Here is a 16,637-nt window from a genome sequence, read left to right as displayed (position 1 = left end):
GACTACACCGACATAAGGTCTACGCTTGTGGTGGAGGTGGGGTTATTACGTCCGTGTAGTAGGGCACTTACATCGGTGGGACCAAAGCTCTGGTGTGGACACTGACATGGATAGGCCGACGTAAGGCAGCTTACGTTGACCTGACTCTGTAGTGTAGACCAAGCCAGAGGGTGAGATTCTGCCAATTTTACTCAGCATGAGAAATCCTTTAATTTGCAGCTGGTCCCCTTCAAATGAGTGAGGCTGCTTGTGGAGGAAGGTATAACCCAGTGTGGATTAGCATGGCAGAACCCAGCCCTACTGCATCGGGAGGTTTTTGTAAGCTAAGTTCCATCCTCAGCCAGAGTGATAAATATTTTCAGAGCAGGAAAGGGGGGTTTCCTGTTAGAACCAAGTTCCGCCCCAGCCTAGTGTTACCATCAAGAGAACATGCATTCGGGCTCTCTTTCTACTCTGTGTGGCAGGAGATTTTGTCATTTGGGTTTAACCAAAAGATTCTAATTTTAATTGAAAGTCTTTCTCTCCATGCTAAGCAGTCCCCTGCAGCGCTCCTGAGCTCTGGATGGTCTCGTCTGGATGGGAAGGAAGGTTTGCCCGTAACTCAAGCTAAAACCTCATGGAGACAAGGTAGGTCATATTTGTCACGTTAGTTGTTAGGTACCTCCACAGGCTTTAACTTGACCTCCTAACAACTCATCTGAAAACTACACACTGCCTTGTCTTCAGTAGGATTTTACCTCAAGTTTGTTAACTCAAGTTCTAGGCCCAGTGTTGTTTAACATCTTCAATAATGACCTAGTGTTACCTAGGGTTCTTTCAACCAAAAGCTCTTGTTTACGTTTCCTCTGTGCGAGGTGGTGTCAGGAAATAAATCGGGGAGACACGACTGTCAAGCTGCTAGATGGCTGGCACAACAGGACATCACAAAGAGTCCCACTACCTCAAACTTTTCCCCCTTATTTATTATACAATGACATGACCCTTAAAGGAAACTTGTTCATCAAGCAATTTCAATGGTCCAGCAAGAGGCTTCCTTCTGATTATGGATTAACCAGGTGGGGGGTTTTCCCAGAGTTTGCAGCCTTGAGACCCTGTCAGACATATTCCTGAGGACACATCCTGCTCCTCTAAAATGGATGCATCAGCAATTTCAACACAATTCTTGTCAGGAAGGGCATGGGGTCAAACTGCCCTTTCTGTGGCACCCAAAACCCCCTCCCCTCCTGCCTTGGTTAAGCTAAGCCTGCTGCATGGCCACTTTACAGCCTGCTGACTTGGCTGCTTTTAGTAATAAGCTATAGTGGTTTCAGGCACTTTACTGATTTGCCAAAATCTCCCCGTACAGTTCCCCTCTTTAAAGATCACCTTTCACACAAGGGGGCCTTTACATGGTCGTCGCCACACCTTTTTTGGATGCACCTGCATTGAGATCCAACGAAAGCTCAAGGCTCTTAACCAAGACTGAGCAAATTATCTTCTTGTTGGCATCCCATACTTAGCACACCAGCATAGCAACTGACAAGTGATCGTTTTAACCTCCTTTCCCGGAGTACGAGTGCTGGTGACAGTAACCACTGACTCATCCGTTGGGGGACTTGCACCAGGTCCAGCATGTTATTTGGCTGGTAACAAAAACCACTACTAACTGGGACCCCAAGATTACTATGATGAGGTGTAGGGCCAAATTCGGGTTGTGCCAGTGGGGGACCATCCCAATAACACTTCCCACCAGTAGTATGACAAGTCTTGGCCAATTCTGGCAAATACCTGTTTAATTTCATCGGCATTATGATGCACGGTAACCATGACTCTGCACCCTTCCTGTTTTGCAGTCTCTAGCTGGTTCTGTAAATCAGGGTGTACAAGCAATGTTTGTAAGGCAGTTGAATCCATTCCAAGAAGTACAGGTGTCACAATAGAATACAAAGTATAAGACACTTTTAACTGACTATATTGAAATTCAGGAACATGAAAGTCAAAATCACATCCCCTGATTGCTACAATATGACAGAAACATTTATTCTCATAAAGATTATGATTTACTTTATGAACATAACTTGGTTTGTTTGCCAATACCTCTATGCTAGTAACATCCAGCACTCCAACTTCTAATCCAGTTCCACCCAAAGCAGTTCAGTACATTTCTTGGGAACCTTTTCTGTAGGCTGCCCACCCCCACGGCTGCCAGGGAACTCCAGTAACCTTCAGTAGTTCACATTGAGATAGTATTAGGGAAGCTCTACCTGCACTGGGTCTTTACTGTACTGCCCCTTATAGTAATCAGGGAAGGTGTGGCAATGGCTTTTCTTTCCTTACATCCAGTTTCATACAACACCCAGGTGCATTCAGCTGGGCTTGCATGCTGGAAATTGACTAAGAAGTAACAATCGGCAAGTCTTAATCTTTTAGTAACCAATGTTTTTACATATCCTTTTTTTTCCTTGGTAATTTCACTTTGTGCCTTAAAATAAAAAAAAAATTTATGTCCATCCTTTTATTCCCCCCAACAGATAAACCTTGTATCTCATGTATATTTTGCTTTTAAATGTGCCTTTACCACCTCAGGATGTTTCCCTGTTAACAGGCTGGCATTTCTTGACCTCCGCCCTTCTGCAACATTGGTTTCTGGAAATACAGTTAAAATGGTTGTTAAGCCTTTTCTTCCTAATGCAGTATTTTCTTTTTTTTTTTGTAACACAGTACACAACAATGGTAGCAACAAGACAAACAACACAAGACAAAACATAAAACACAAAACACAATCTTTGTCACAACAATAGATCCATGGTATTCTGGGCTGCTCCTCAGCTGGTACCAGCTTTTGCTGATTTTCTGAAAGACAAAAAGAACGTGTTTCTACCCCTTTGGGGGTGGCAGATTATTGCTTAAAATATCCCTTCCTTTTACAAAGATCCTTGCTGATTGCTGGCAACAAAGAGGAATTACCCCCTTATGTTCCTGTGGTTTTGTTCTATAGGCAGGCCAGGTTTCAATGGCTCCTACCTTTTAAAGGTTTAGGGGGAATTATTATCCCACAGGTTCCAGAGTGGTAGCCGTGTTAGTCTGTATCAGCAAAAACAATGAAGAGTCCTTGTTCAGTCATTACGTTCATGAGGTGATGTACCTCGGTTTTCCGTCTTATACAGCAGACCAAGTTTGCAATGTTTCTCTGCTGTGCTAAGCTTTAAGTGTATTCACAGGTAATAGCTGAGAAGCAACATTACATATGACCTTAAAGGTTTTTCCAAAAATCATACACACTATACATTGTTACAGGGGTACTTATTAACATTACATTTATCCCAATGTTTAATATTAAGATGAAGTCTATTAAAAGTATCTTGTTATACCATGCCTTTTATTTAGATATTTTGTTTTTGAGGCCAATGTGTTCAATGTTCTCTTGAAATCTTTGCATAGGCTTTTTAATGTAATTATATCCTTGGGGTTTTGGTGAATTAAAAGGTAGGGGTGTCATGCATGTAAGCAGACCCCTTTCGTACTTGTTTTCTGATTTCAGCACTGCATACACACAGAAAAAGGATATTTTTTCCTACTTGGGGTTAACCTGTCCCTCTCATATTTTTAGGTTTGACTTCATTTTCCACCTTCCTCTGGAGGGTCATAATTTGAGCCTTTTGGTTTCAGGTAGTTTGTTTGCTGGCCAGGCATATTCATTATCTACAGCTCCTTTGTGGTGCCTTTTATGGACAGTTCTCTCTTTCCTCTATCAGTTAGGTGATTTGCATTAACTCAGATGCTTTCTGGCTTAGTTTTGCATCCAAAGCCATCAGCAGCTCAGAGACTCCATCTTAAAAGGGACAAAATCAACTTCCATCCGAATTTTGATTTCTTTTCATTTTCAACTCCTGTTTCCAAAACACCCAGCGAGCTGAAAAAGAAAACGCAACCTATTGTGGCTCCCCTTAGAGCTCTAATAGGATTTTCATTAAGTAGCGTGTTTTGTTTGCATTTCTTTTACCCCTTCTACAATATACACTGCACATGTCCTGGGGAAAAATGCACCTTCCTTTCATAGGTGCATAAGGTGTAACTGTTTCTTTTGTGCTCACAGAGTTTTCATGTACCGTCATCCAACTACAATCTGATTACTCAGAGCCACCTTAAGGCTCAGTGCTTCTAATGTTGCTTCTTCTTTTTTTTGTGTGTGCACCTCACCCCTGCTGTTGCTCCAGAGAGGCACTGTCTTTTTTCCTTATTTCTTTTACTACAGCTTTTATCTGCTATTTTGTTACTGTAATAAGCCTCTGTCCCAAATCTGGACCTTAGCGTTCAAAATCTGGGTGCTTAGCATGAACCTGCAAGCTTAATTACCAGCCTGGATCTTATCTCGCTGCCGCCAATCAAGATTCTGAGTACCTGATAATCTCTGTGGTCTCCCCAAACCTTTCCCTGGGGGACCCCCAATACTCAGATGCCCTGAGCCTCCAACAAAGGAAATAACCCACTTCCCTTCCTGCTCGAAACATTAACCCTTAGCTATCTGTTTATGACAGTTACCAAAAAAAAAAGTAGCCAGAATTTCTTCCCCTTCTCCTGGGTTTGACGACCCTGCTGCAGCCACGACTTGAGATATTGACGTTATAAAGCATTGAGGTACCTTAAGGGTTAAGTGCTAAATACCAAAGCCAAATAATCCGAGTTACTTGTGCCTGGCAGAAAGTGTCTGGCAGTTTTGCAACTTTGAATGAAAGATTCAGATGGCTTTTTAGTGGTGTTATTTAAAAACAAAACAAAAACCATTTAAACACTCCCCATATTTAGACAATATGTTCACACACACACACATCCTCTTTTGCGTAACATCCCTTACACTTCTTTACTGTTTACACCGCTGCCCATAGATTACATTGCTGTACGTCTGGGGGCAGGTCAGTTCCAATAGGAACCCCTTATGTTCTTTTAGCGCATTTGACTAAATTGTTCGGTCAAATGATTCAAAGCAGATTGTCTTATTGCCTGGCTTATTTACAGACCTTCCTTTGGGAAAGGGCCCATTTTCCCTTCAGAATGGCTGCAAAGACACCAAGAATTCGCTTCCCATAAGACTTTTCTTTTGTTAACGTTTTCACAAGGTTCAACTGCTTAATTCCCTCCAGCCTCTGCAGAGTTAACTTCTCACTCTCTTTCCTTAACTCACTTGTTTGTCTCCCAGAATGACTCGCCATCAACTCAGATTTCACCATTCCCAGGATTGTCCCAGGGATCTGAATTCCCCAGGCCTGGACTTACTCCTTTCCTTACTCCTGCCACTTTGCTCCTCAGGGCTCCCAGCCTGTTTTCCAATCTCGTTATCTGTTGCCTACCTGCTTGTCTGGGCCTGATCCTGCTTTCCTCGCTGAACCGCCCCTTCCCACGGGCACAGGCTTTGTCCCACTAACCACCCTCAACTAGCCCCCACCCCTCCTGGGCCCTCCCTCTCTTGTTGCTCTGGGGTGGTCATTCTGCCAGATAGGTAGTGACCCTTTCTGACACAAGGCACAGGTACTTTGCTATTGTTTACCCTGTCAGGCTCTAGCAGTTCAGTCCAAAAGACCTCAGGCTGCCTGCATTCTCTGCACCAAAATTCTGCTCAAAGTTCTCTGTTACTCACACATTCAAGGACACCCACTTTTTCCCCAGTTCCTAGGACTCCAGGGGAAAAGCACCTAACTTTAGCCACCCATGGGCTCCGGGCTCTACTCCCAGAGCCGGTGCAAGGAAGTTTCACGCTCTAGGTGAAACTTCCACCTTGCGCCCAGCCCTCCGCCCTGCGGCAGCTCTCCGCCCACGTCTCCGCCCTGAGGCGCCCACCCGTGGCAGCTCCCCCTCTTGCCCTGAGGTGCCTCCCCGCCGCAGCAGCTCCCCACTCCAGAGCTGTGCGGTCCCTCCCCACCCCAGCTCCCCTCTGCTCCACCTCCTCCCCAAGCACGCCGCCCCTGCTCTAATTCTCCTCCCAGGCTTGCGGTGCCAAACAGCTGATTGGTACTGCAAGCCTGGGAGGCGGGAGAAGTGGAGCAGTGACCGCGCGCTCAGGGAGGAAAGCTGTAAAAAAAAATTGGAGGCACCGCTTTTTGGAGCCCCAAAATCTTGGCGCCCAAGGCAACCGCCTAGTTCTCCTTAATGTAGCACCGGCCCTGTCTACTCCTCCATGGGCTCTGGGCAAACACCCTTTCCTTGTGGACTCAGAGCTTCATCTTTTGCGGATTTACAGGGTCTTTTACCAGTGGAAGACTCTTACACAGTAATATCCTACATAACCTCTATTTCTTAAAAACCCTCAAAAACAGACTGCACATGCGACACATGCAGGGCTCACCGCTCCCAATAAGACAGATGAACTTTTCTTGATGGCCAGTCAGAATCAGGTCCATCTGGGGGACTCCAGTTTCTGCACGGTGTCATTGGCAGAGTGTTAAGGTCTGGCAGCTCTCATCTTTGGGGCTGTGTCCTGGAGTTGGTTCTCTGTCTCTGGACATAATTTCTCCATGCGAGCAGACAATCAGCCTGAGTTCTGAGTCCCAGTAACGGAGTGTATCCATAAATTAACTCGCTAACTGTGACACGGGAACTTGTAGGGAGCGACCTCACCCTGTCGTCTTTTACCTCCTACTGCAATGGACAAACTACAAACTGTACCATCCATCTCCTTCCTCTCTACCAATCCTCACTGGGGCCTCCAAATTCTGTTACCCGGGGTTCTTTCAACCCAAAGCTCCTGGTAACGTTTACCCAGTGTGAGGTGGTGTCAGAAACAAATCACAGGACACATGGCCATCCGGGACATCTGACCGATAGATGGCTGCACAAACAGGACAACACAAGAGTGCTTTCACTTCAAGCTAAACTTTACTTAGTCTCAAGCACTCACACACTTCCGCAACAGGTTAGTAAAACACCCCCACCCCTCGATAATTACCAAAGCTGAGTGTGGCTCTCAAGTGGCACAGTGGCAACCCGTCTGCTGGTGGGGAACACAAGATGCATCCAGAGGGAGAGACTGGTCCTGAAGAGTCCCACGACCTCAAAGTTTTCCCACTTATTTATAACACAATGACATGTCCCTTAAAGAAAACTTGTTCAGCAAGCAATTTCAATGGCCCAGCAAGAGGCTTCCTTCTGACTATCGATTAACCAGGTGGGGGTTTTTCCCAGAGTTTGCAGCCTTGAGACCCTGTCAGACACATTCTTGAGGGCACATCCTGCTCCTCTATAATGCATGCATCAGCAACTTCAACACAATTCTTATCAGGAAGGACATGGGCTCAAACTGCCCTTTCTATGGCACTCAAAAACCCGTCCCCTCCTTCCTTGGTCAAGCTAAGCCTGCTGCCTGACCACTTTATGGCATGCTTTGAGCACTAAGCCATAGTGGTTTCAGGCACTTCACTGGTTTGCCAAAATCTCCCCATACACTGAGTGTAGGGATGGAGAAACACACTGATCAAGCTTGCAGATGACACAAGGCTAGGAGGGAAAGGTTACAACACTTTGGAGGATAAAGCTAAAATTCAGAGGGATCTTGCTAAATTGGAGAACTGGGCTATAGACAACAACATGAAACTCAATAAAGACAAACATAAGGTCCTACACATAGGGAAGAACAACCAAATACACAAATACAGAATGGGGGGAAAGTGGTTTGGCAGCAGCACTGCTGAGAAGGATTGGGGAGTTGTGGTGGATCCCAACCTCAACATGAGTCAGCAATGAGATGCTGTTGCAGAAAAAGCAAATGCAGTTTTAGGTTGCAGTAACAGAGGCCTCGCATGCAAGTCAAAGGAGGTGACAGTATCACTGTACTCGGCGCTGGGTAGGCCTCAGCTGGAGTACTGTGTCCAATTCTGGTCACCAATGTATAGAAAGGATGTAGAGAAACTGGAGAGTATCCAGAGGTGGAGACAGATGGTGAGAGAGATGGAATGCAATGCAAGGCATCTGAGCAAAGACTGAAGGAACTGGGTATTTTGGTTTGGAAAAGAGGAGACTAAGGGGGGATAAGACAGCAGTCTTCAAACACTTGAAAGATTGACATAAGAAAGATGCCACAGACGGCAGGACGAGGGGCAATGGGTTCAAACTACAGCACAGCAGATCGAGATGATTAAATCTCAGGACAAACTTTCTCACTGTAAGACCAGTAGGACAATGGAACAGATGCCTGGGGAGGTTGTGGAAGCTCTGTCACTGGAGGGTTTCAAAGGCTCGTCTACTGTCTGGAATGGTTTAGACACAGCAAACCCAGCGTCTTGGCAGGGGTTAGACTAGATAACCCTTGTGGCCCTTTGTAACTCGATGGTTCTATGATTCTCTGAGTTAACATCCCTCTTCTGCAGTGACGACCAGGCCTTAAGGATTGGCTCCTGGCCCTCACTCAGGTAGTTCCCGCCAGGCCTTTCCCTCTGGCTGGTGTTGGGGAAGGTGCTCCTGGGATCCCCTCTGGATCCTCCACAGGTCTCTTCCTGCCCTTTACCCGTCTATCAGGGCATCAGGCACCAGCTCTCCCTGAGCAAGGAAGCTCTACCAGCCCCTTGCAAGACTCTGGGCCTCTCCCACCAACCCCCTATGTCTTTCTGAGCCTCTCGTCTCCCCCTGTGACACAGCAGGCTCCATTTTACAAGCAGTCCTGCCCCTTCCCCAGGCTACCATCGTGTGATGTCTGATCCAGCCAGCATCCCAAACCATCTCTGGAGTGGAGGCTAACTGCACACTGATGGGGCTGAGCCCAAATCCCCTAAAAGGGCCAGCCCGGCCCAACAGCACCCACCTGGCAGGGGAGGGGGAAGCCGCTGCCAGGAGTTAGGCTGTGGTGAACCAGTGGCGATGCTGCAGCAGGACACAGAGATGTAATGGGCGGGGGGAGGCAGAGCCTGAATTATGTGTAACTGTGACACCCCCCTTCCCTGCCCCTCAGCACAACTCCCTGCTGAAGCGCAGGCTGGAGCTCTGTCCTTTCAGGATTTCAAAAAAGAAAAGTTTTGCACAGAATTGAAGCTCAGAGCTACGGTACCAGCCCCTGCCTGTAGGGGTTAACGACAGCTGCCAGTCAGCTCAGAGAGTCCCAGACAATTTCTTAGTGAGCGAACGTTTAACACACACACAGCCCCTCGCAGACAGTATGCAGGACACTTTTCAGTCCCTTCAGCAGCTCGGTTCAGCAGTAAATCTGTGGGGTTCCTTACAGAGACTTCCGGTGCTGTTGCTGTTCCATGTATTTCAGGGCAAGGTCACAACACAACACTCACTTGTGGAGTTTGGGCCACAACTTCCGAGCATCCCCCTCTGACCTTGCACTGATCATTTCCCAGTCTCTGTGGGGGGGCTCCAAATGTATGTGTCCCCCTCTGGACTCTCCGGGGCCTGAGGAGAATGGTGGCCTCTCCGTCCCTGCCCATCACCTCAGAATCTCCTCAGCAAACACCAGTCCAAAGCTCCAGCCAGCCAGCAGCAATTCCCATGTAGAACCCCCTCTCCACCCAGGTGTTGATGGACAGGTCTGGGTTCTTCTGGATCCCACCACTCACTCAGCTGGGTGAATCTTCTTTATTTTCCACTAGGAATTTATTTGGCGGTGCCTCAGCCCCCTCGCTCCTTCCTGGCAGGGTCACCAGGGCAGCTTGGGAGGTAAATTCTGGCCACAGGAGAACTCCCATTTACTTGCCAGATCGTTGGAGACTCCCAAGAAATAACACACACACACACAATGCATTCAACAGTAATTATATTAAACAGGAGACAAACATACCATAACAGGGTAAAACACTGCTAATATCCGTGACTTTCCCCAGTCACGGGACCTGATGTAGCAAATATAAGATCAGTGTCCCATTGGTACGCGTACTTTGTTGGGGCCCTTAATGACCTATGACCACGAGATCTTCTCTGCAGCGGTTTAGCCGCGTGGCTGACTGGGTTCAGTACAGCCCAAAGGACTCACAAGCAGGAGGAGGTGGTAAGTCCTTTCACAGGTTTAATAAGCAGCAGGTTATAAAATCCCCAAACCCTCACTCCCTGGCTTGAGGACACAGCTCAGGGAGTAGGGGGTCCCCAAAGCAAGTTCCCTGGTGCCCTCACAAACTCCATGAATGATCCTCAGGTTCAGAGCTGACTCTGGACCCCTCAGTCACTGCAGAGGGGCTGGTCTCTGCTGGCCGGGATCCTCCTCAGGCAGGAGTCAGGCTGCGTCGGTCCCAGGATTTCCCCTCCCCACCAAGGGGTGCAGAGCTCAAGGTGCAGGTTACACAACTGTACTGAACTCCAAACTGTCGTCTCCCAGCCCAGCCTCCAGACACACCCCCAGCAGGCAGCAGCCCTGGACTAGCAGTCAGAGCAGAGTTGAGCCTGTGGGGACTGGTCTCACTTAGGGAGCTGGAGGGCAAACTCAGCCTGGCTGGGGAAGTTTCCCAGCAAAACGCGACAAGCTGTCAGTCATCAGTGGAGAGGAAAAAGCCAGCAAGGCTGCTTGTCCTTCCTGGAAACTTTCTGTAGAGCCCCACAGATGGCTACCGAGGCCGTGTCTATGCTACAAAGTTATGTCAGCATCAGCCACCAACGTTTGTGTATCGCCGGGCATGTGCCCACTCGGCTGCTTGTAGCAGTGCTGCTCCTACTCACTAGGAGTGCTTGTGTAACACGCTAACCTTTGATTCCACACGTGCCCCCTCTCATCCCACGTTACCGATGGAGCAGTGAGCAGGGTCTGTCTCTTTGGACAGCAGAACTTCCACCCGTGGATGGTCACACATAGTAAAAAGATGCAGATTTGGACAGTCGTGGATGCCCCAGGATACGGCCGGCCTTCAGGGTGGGCGATGTGAGTAATTGCCCAGGGTGCCACGGTCGGGGGGACAGGGCGTGCTTTGGAGGCAAGAAGCAGGATGCAGGCCTGGCCCACACACTGCCCCCAGCCTGCCCCTCACCGTGCTTCAGCGGGACAACGCTGGAGGCCCCACACCGCAAGCAGGCCCAGGACACAGAGCAGGATGCCATGGCTGGGGCAGAGCTGGGGGTATTCCAGGAGGGGAGAGGGCACAGGCTTCCCCAGGCCCTGTCCCTCCGCTGCACGACCTCCAACAGCCAACCACACGCGCCACGCACGGGGATGATGCCTTTACGCTCTTGCCAGAGCCCCACCCGCAAGAGGGGGCCATAAAAGGCTGGGCCCAGGGGCTGGAACAACGTGAATAGTGGGGTGCTGAGAGCCACTGAACTGAACTGTAACCTCTGCATGTGATGGAAACCACCTCCAGCCAGGGGGTGCAGCAGCCCCCCTAGATCCAGCACCTAGACAGAGCGCCGTCTACCTCTTCCCTCTCCTCTACTAACCCCATCCGCCCAACTCTCCCCTCCATGCCCATCCCCTCCCCTCCAACTGTCTCTCCCCTCCCCTCCCCCTTCCCTCATCCAACCACCAGGCATCACTTCCCATTTCTATTTCTGGGCCAGGGCTGCTGTCAGAGGGAGGCTCTAACCCACCAGGCTGCAGAAAGGACCCACAGGCCAGTGACCAGGTGCTCGGCTCAGCGCGAAGGCAGGACAATGGCGAGGGACAATATCTATGAGAACATGCGATGACGGAAGCTGCTCCCCGGCCCAAATGTGGAGCACAAGAGGCTGCACCAGGACCCTGGACTCCCGCTGACCTCTCCTTGCTTTGTGGTCTCTGCAGAGCGTCCTGGGCAGCGATCGCTTGCTCCACTGACCCACGTTCCCCAAGAGCTCAGCCTTGTCTGGCCAGACAGCCACCACGGGCAGAGGCGAGGGTGCTCGGTCAGCGCTTCCCAGCATTCTCTTTCCCCTGCCAGTCCCAATGGGAGAATGGCACAGTGGGGAGAGATGAACCCTGCACAGCTCCGCTCCTGCGGCAGAGCAGTTGCCATGGCTGGCCATAAAAGTCATCCAGATCCCCTCGCCCAGCTCACTGCCACGCCAGGCTCTCCCAGGAGGAGATCACCAGCTCGAATCCTCAACAAGCCCCCAGAGTCTGGGGACCAGCTCCCTCTCATCCGCCCATGTCACAGGGACACCTCCTTCCTTACCCTCTGCCCCTTCCCCTGCCCGAGCACATGCGCTAACCGTGACAGGGTAGGAGATGTAGCTGTGTTAGCAGAGAAGGGTTTTTCCCCAGGGCTCAGGGACAGGGGGAGGGAACCTGTTCCTCCAAAGTCAAGGAACAAATGGAGCTGAAGTGCTGAGATAAAGGACCAGGTTGTTTCCTTAAAGCTCCCAGCACAATGTCAAATGCACAAGGGCCCCTCTCAGTGCCTTTGCCTGAGCTGGGCAACAAAATGGCAGATGAAATTCGAATGTTGATAAATGCAAAGTAAACACACATTGGAAACTATAATCCCAACTGTACTTATAACACGATGGGTCTGAATTAGTCTGTTTCACTCAAGAAGGGATTTGGAGTCATGTGGATAGTTCTTGAAAACATCCACTCAATGTGCAGCGGCTTCAAAAAACCACAGAATGTTGAATCATTAGAAGAGACAAAAAAATAAATTCCTATTGCCCTATATCAATCCATGTAACACCCACATCTTGAATACTGTGTGCAGATGTGGTGCCCCATCTCAACAAATTATATTGGAATTGGAAAGGTTTCAGAAAGAAAAGGGGAATTAGGGTATGCGAATGGCTGCCGTTATGAGGAGAGATTAATAAGCTGGGAATTTCAGCTTGGAAAAAGATGACTAAAGGGGGAAATATAACTGAGATTCTATAAAATCATGACTGTGTGGAGAAAGTAGATAAAGAAAGTGCTTATTTATCTCCTTCTTATAACACAAAAGAACTAGGGTTCACCAAACAGTGAAGGTTTAAAACAAACAAACAGAACAAACAAAAGGAAATATTTCTTCCACAAAACTGCACAGTCAACCTGTGGAACTCGTTTCAGAGGATATTGTTGAAGGCCAGACCACAACAGGTTCAAAAAAGAACTAGATAAGTTCATGGAGACACGGTCCATCAATGGTATTAGCCAGATGGGAAGGATGGTCTTGTCCCTAACCTCTTTGCAGAAAGCTGGAATGGGCACCTGGGGATGATTCATGCGGTGAGGATGTGAGGTTCGTAGCAGCTGCAGTTAAGCACCAGCTCAGCTAGGCTCTCTGCAGTCCCTAAAGGAAAAAAGCTGGATATGAGGTGGACAGTTGTGCTTCGTTGCCAAGAAGCTACCGCATTTTTGGGTGTTATAATTAGGGTCATGCCCAGCCCAGATTGAGGGATGTGATCATTCCCCTCTATTCGACATTTGGTGAGGCCTATGCTGGCAGTTCTGCTGTCCAGTTTGGGGTCCACACTTACAAGAAGGAATGTGTGGGAAAAATGGAAAGAGTCCAGCGTGTGAGGGCAACAAAAATGATTTAGGGGGCTGGAGCACATTGACTTACAAGGAGAAGACTGAGGGAATGGGATTGTTAGTCTGCAGGGAAGAAAGAAAGAAAAACTGAAGGGGAGGATTTTGATAGCTGCTTTCAAACAACCTTGAAAAAGGGTTCCAAAGAGGATGTGTTAGGCGTCCGGCGATCTCTGGAACTGCTCCCCACAAAGCAAGTCACGGACTTTGGGGAGCCTCCTCTCCCATTGCAGCAGACTGTCTTCAGGCAAGAAGCTCACCCAGCTTTCACCTCCTGGGTGTCTCTCCTTGGAGCGTTCACATCTCTGCCCCCATGAGGCTTCCCACAACGGTTCTGCCCAGGGCAAGGTGAGACAAAGTGGGAATGTTCTTGCTGTGGTCTGTGAATGCTGAGTGGGGAGTATACCTGGGAAGGTCTGCAGGGGTTGTGCTGGACGGCTGCACTGCGGAAGGAGCGATAACCTGAGCATGTAACCTGAGACCCCAGAGGGTTTGAAAGGCCAAGTGACACCTCTCCCGGGGACACTGGACAAAGGACACAAGTTGGGAGCGAAGCCGGGGGGGGGCTGACTGAACGGTGGGGGAGTTTCAGTTTGGAGCTGGCTTGGGGAAATGGAGAGGGCCCCGATGGCTTGGGCTTCCCAACAGGGCTGTGGCCTCCCTGGGGCCCCAGATGGACCTAAATAAAGGGGGTCCTATTGTCTTTGACCGGCAAACCGTCCTTGGACTGTGCTCTGTCATCCAAATAAACCTTCCTGTGTTACTGGCTGGCTGAGATCACGGTGAATCGCCAGGTAGCGGGGGTGCTGGGCCCTGACTGCCCCCACACTCCGTGACCAACAGGGTTCTGGGAAGCCAACGAGGCGTCCTGCACACACACCCCCCCTTTTCGTTTAATGTGACTCTAGCCAGCCAGTAGCTAGGTTTAGTGCTGGGCACAATGGTCCAGTTAGAAACTGAGGCAACCCACACAGTATTTCAGAGGAAACATTAGAACATCCAGTTCGTCAACATCTCTCCCACTTCGAGACCGAACACTGAGCGAGCACTTCAGCCAGTGACCTGGGGAAGTGTTGAAACCCACCACCGTTCCCATGATGCCCAGCATCTCTCCCATTCCTTGGTGGAGTACACCCAGGACATCTTCTGTTTCACACCCGCCTAGGTCGGGTGTGCTTGATGGCGCTTTGCAGGCTGCGTGTGGGAAGTTTATGCGGCCTGTGCCCTTTTGCAACACCAATACCCTGGGGTTTAAACTGGGATTCGGTCTTTTCCCAGGCTCACAGTTTCTAGGGCTGCAATTTGGGCTCTCTTGGTTTAAAGCCCCAGTTGACCTGGCCACCCTCTGAACAGGTGTTTCTTCCCAGGCAGCTTGGCCTCAGCCCCTTGCTTTTGATGCCACCATGTTGGAGGGAGTGGTCAGGTAACCACAGTAAAGCGCTGCCCAAAATGATACAACTGCAGCTTCCCCCCCCTTCCAAAAGGCCTGCACCATGGGCCTGGCTTTTTTTTTTTTTTTTTCTTTTTTGAGCTGCATTGTTCTGCTTTTGGGCAGCCACTTTTTTGGCAGTTCCTCTTCGTCACAGATGGATCTAAACTGCTTCTCATGTGGTGGCAGATTGCAGAACAAGGAGCAATGGTCGCAAGTTGCAGTGGGGGAGGTCTAGGTGGGATATTAGTAAACACTATTCACTTAGGAGGTTGGTGAAGCACTGAATGGGTTACCTGGGGAGATGGTGGAATTCTCCTTCCTTAGAGGTTTTGAGGCCTGGCTTGACAAAGCTCTGGCTGGATGATTTAGTGGGGATTGGTCCTGCTTTGAACACGGGGTTGACTGAACCTCTTGCAGGTCCCTTTCCAACCCTGAGATTCTATGACTCTGTGACAAAACATAAGCGAAAAATGTAGTGTTGCACTGAGGTGACAGAGAAGCTTCTCCCAGAATCTGTTTCAGGAAAGGCTGAGAACTGTAATCTCAGTACATTAGTGAGAGGCAGCTTCACCCTTTGGTTAGAGTGAGAGAAGCCACTTCTGCAATGTAAGGGGATTATCTGGACATCTGAGTGTTGTCTGCTGGTTCCAGGAACCACACCCCATGGGGGAGCGGCGCGAGCTAATGGCTGAGGCCCAGATCAGACAGGGAAGGGGTGCGGCAGGCTGAGACTATCAGGGAGACGAGAATCTGACAGTCTTGTGTCTCCAAACAGCTGCCGTTCACCCTGGGGAGACCAAATCCAGAGCACACCGAGCACACTTACTTCTGTCTACACATAGATCCTGGCTCGAATGCACCTCTAGTCTTCTCCCTTCAATGTGCAGGGGAGACACAATCTTCGGGCTTTGCCCTGTGATTCGCCCCTTGGCTGCCTTGCAGAGAGGAGCCCAGCATCCTGGGGACGGGTTATCAGACAGGGATGCTGTAGAAAGGTCCTTCTGAGCGCACTGCTGCTGTCAGCCCCACTTTTCTCCTGCAAAGAATCATTTCCCCCTCGATTCTCTGCCTCGTTGTATTCATATTTCATAAGTTGTTTCAGGTTCCTTTTCTCATTTAAAAATACTCCTTTGGGCGTGGACTGCACAACCCCTAAATGTCCATCTTTAGAAATGCTTAGGCAGGGGGGAAATCCTGCTCCCAGATCTCTCTCACAGGACACCTGCCTGGCACTAGAGTCACTCCGGATTTAGGGAGAGTTGCTTTTCACATTCGAGTTCCAGTCGGTTCTGACCTTATTTGGCCTCATTCCACTGTTGCTGTTAACCACAGTCAGGGAATAGGAAGCTGAGCAGGTATTGGATTTGTGAGATGGAGTTTCCTCGGTCAGTGGCATTTGAGCTGTAACTTTCCATGGATACGTTTCTTCTTCCCCTTCAAGGAAACCCTCCCGAGACGTCGGTCCCTTGGCAGCACAGGGTGCGGGGCATCGTCATCACTGCTGTCCTTCTCCTCCTGGGTCTGGCCCTGGCCACATCCCTCCTTGCTGTGACGCTTCTAGGTAAGTTCAACTGCAGCTCCAAGCCCAACGTTTGCCAACTTACATACAGGTCAGTTGGCTCGACTGGGGTGGGGGGAGGCAGCCCCACATTTCAGCAGAATATCGACCGTGTTTCCAGTCTGTCCCTCCAAATAAATCTCCTACTCCAGGGAGTTCGAATGGAGCTGTAAGATCTTGCCCTGCTGGTTTGATACTAGCAGGGCCGGTTCAACCATTTAGGCAAACTAGGCGGTTGCCTAGGGTGCCAAGATTTGGGGGCGCCAAAAAGTGGCGCCCCACAA

At 49.5% G+C, this 16,637-nt stretch overlaps 1 long non-coding RNA gene across 1 annotated transcript; it reads left to right on the top strand.

The window, feature by feature from the left end:
* Window positions 1-447: 447 nt before the first annotated feature.
* On the top strand, window positions 448-16,251 carry LOC116814931 (uncharacterized). The gene is made up of 3 exons (XR_004371373.2): window positions 448-627; window positions 11,446-11,598; window positions 16,237-16,251. It is a non-coding gene; the product is annotated as an uncharacterized LOC116814931 (long non-coding RNA).
* Window positions 16,252-16,637: the final 386 nt, after the last annotated feature.

Source organism: Chelonoidis abingdonii, chromosome 5, assembly GCF_003597395.2.
Source record: "Chelonoidis abingdonii isolate Lonesome George chromosome 5, CheloAbing_2.0, whole genome shotgun sequence".
NCBI lineage: Eukaryota > Metazoa > Chordata > Testudines > Testudinidae > Chelonoidis > Chelonoidis abingdonii.
The sequence above is the reverse complement of the archived record's forward strand: the minus strand, read 5'-3'. Positions and strand labels throughout refer to the sequence as shown.